The sequence below is a fragment of the Pseudochaenichthys georgianus genome, chromosome 19 (assembly GCF_902827115.2).
Source record: "Pseudochaenichthys georgianus chromosome 19, fPseGeo1.2, whole genome shotgun sequence".
In the NCBI taxonomy this organism is placed as follows: Eukaryota; Metazoa; Chordata; class Actinopteri; order Perciformes; family Channichthyidae; genus Pseudochaenichthys; species Pseudochaenichthys georgianus.
This window is the reverse complement of record NC_047521.1, coordinates 9,913,037-9,916,052: the sequence shown is the minus strand read 5'-3', so window position 1 is coordinate 9,916,052 and position 3,016 is coordinate 9,913,037.

Here is a 3,016-nt window from a genome sequence, read left to right as displayed (position 1 = left end):
TTTGGTTTATGCAATGCTCCAGGTGTTTTTCAGGGTATGATCAATGATGTGTTGAGGAACTTTCTCAACAAGTTTGTCTTCGTCTACCTTGACGATATCTTCATTTTCTCACCGGATGAGGAAACTCACATTCAAAATGTCCGCCAAGTACTCCAGAAACTGTTGGAGAATCAACTGTACTGCAAAGCTGAGAAATGTGAGTTTCATGTCAAGACGGTCTCCTTCCTGGGTTATATCGTCACCGCTAACCATGTTCAGATGGATCCAGTAAAGGTTAGTGCTGTGGAAGATTGGCCAACTCCCACAAACAGGAAACAGATCCAACAATTCTTAGGCTTTGCCAATTTCTACAGAAGGTTCATAAGAAACTTTAGCACCATTGCGGCGCCATTACATGCACTAACCTCTTCTCATGTTTTTAAGTGGAACACTGAGGCGGAGAAAGCCTTTCAAAGACTTAAGACGTTGTTCACAACCGCTCCAATCCTCACAGTGCCTGACCCGCAGAGACAATTCATTGTGGAGGTGGATGCCTCGAACGAAGGCGTCGGAGCGGTGCTCTCCCAAAGGTCTGCTCAGGACAACAAGCTCCATCCTTGTGCTTTCTTGTCACGGAAGTTGACAGACGCAGAGAGGAATTACGATGTGGGGAACAAGGAACTTTTGGCAGTAAAGATAGCCTTAGAAGACTGGCGTCATTGGTTAGAGGGGGCGGAACAACCATTTATAGTATGGACTGATCACAAGAACCTGGAATTCATTAGAAAATCCAAAAGACTAAACCCACGCCAGGCTAGATGGTCATTGTTTTTTAGTCGCTTTAACTTCACCTTGTCATACAGACCAGGCTCTCAAAATGTGAAACCAGATGCTTTGTCACGCATGTACGAGCCTGAACCTGCTGCCAAAAAACCTGAAAGCATCCTTCCACTTCATTGTGTGGTTGGGGCAGTTTCATGGCAAATAGAATCTGTGGTGAAGCAAGCACATGGTGAGAGCCCGGCTCCTAGTGGTTGCCCGCAAAATAGGTTGTTTGTACCTGTTTCTGTTCGCTCACAGGTAATTCACTGGGCTCACACGTCTTTGCTCACCTGTCATCCGGGGGTTAAACGCACAATCTTTATGATAAAGCAACGTTTCTGGTGGCCGGCTATGGAGAAACAGGTGGCAGAGTATGTGGCAGCCTGCACCGTTTGTGCCAGAAACAAGACCTCCAAACAAGCTCAGATGGGTCTGCTGCAGCCTCTTCCTGTTCCACATCGTCCATGGTCACACCTCTCCATGGACTTCGTCACTGGATTACCCGTTTCCGAGGGAAACACCACCGTCCTGACGGTGGTGGACAGATTCAGTAAGATGGCACATTTCATTGCATTACCCAAGCTCCCCTCTGCCAAATAAATGGCAGAGGTCATGTTACGTGAAGTTTTCCGCATTCATGGTTTTCCCAGGGATATCGTATCGGACCGAGGCCCCCAGTTCATCTCAGGTTTTTGGAAGGAGTTCTGCCATCTCCTGGGTGCCACCGTCAGCTTGTCTTCGGGTTACCACCCGCAGTCCAATGGCCAATCAGAGCGGATCAACCAGGAGCTGGAGACCTGTTTGCGGTGTCTCGTTTCCCAGAACCAGGCATCGTGGAGCAAGCACCTGGTGTGGGTCGAGTATGCTCACAACACACTGCCCACCGCAGCTACTAGACTTACTCCTTTCCAGTGTGTTTATGGTTATCAGCCACCCTTGTTCCCTGCCAATGAAGGTGAGGTCACGGTCCCGTCGGCACACGCCATGGTCCGTCGGTGCCGCCGGATCTGGGCAGGTGCTCGTCGTGCTCTCCTGCGCAGTGCCAGCCAGATGAAGAAGGTGGTGGATCGGCATCGCAGACCTGCTCCATCCTATAGGCCTGGACAAAGCGTTTGGCTGGCTACCAAAGACTTACCCCTTCATGTCATGTCCAGAAAGCTAGCCCCAAGGTTCGTGGGTCCTTTCCAGGTGTCTAAGGTGATTAACCCAGTGTCTGTGCGCTTACGTCTACCCAGGTCGCTCAAAGTCCATCCGACGTTTCATGTGGGGAAGGTCAAGCCTGTAAGAGAGAGTCCTCTGGTGCCCGCCTCTAAGCCCCCACCGCCTCCCCGGATGGTTGATGGTGGTCCTGTCTACACTGTTAAGAAACTGCTTGGAGTCCGTAACCGTGGTCGAGGGAAACAATTCCTCGTGGACTGGGTTGGTTACGGTCCCGAAGAAAGACAATGGGTCCCTGCAAGCTTCATTGTAGATCGGAGTTTGATCACTGACTTTTATCAGGATCATCCAGGAGGGTCTGGGACTTCCGGAGCAGTCCCTAGAGGGGGGGGGTACTGTGGTGTCTCGTCAATTGTGTTAGTCGTGTTTGTTTTATGTCTGTCACTTCATGTTTAGTCAGGTATGTAATTCCAAGTCTAGTAAGGTTTCTATGTAGAGTCACGTTTTCTTGTTACTTCATGTCTTGTCTGTCTATTTCATGTCATGTCTCGTTTTCCCATTTCCTGTTTTATTTTGTACTTACCTCTTGTCTTTCCTTTCAGGTCCTGTTAATTCCTCACTTTGGGTGATTTTCCATCATCGTCAGCGTCTGCCCCGCCCCTGATTGTTTCCACCTGGTCCCTATTCCCTCATGTATAAATAGTCCTTGTCTCCCTTTGTCTTGTGCCAGTTCGTCTTGTTTCAGTGTGCTTCCATGTCCAGAGACCCAGCGTTAAAACCAGAGAGAATAGTTTTGTTTGTTTGAAATCGAGAAGTTTTGTTTTGTCCTCGCTTGAGTGATTTTTTGTTAAAACTTTGTTTTATTTTTTCATTAAAATCTGAGCCGTCGCATTTGAGTCCAGTATTTTTGTACCCCGTTTTAACACTCTACCAACAGGTTTTCATGATTCTGTTTAGATATGCAAGTATAAGCCATGATAGCTTATTTTATTAACACGCTAATTTGGTCTGTTTAATAAAGCAAATCTGCCACTTTTATATTGCAGAATTTGTTCAA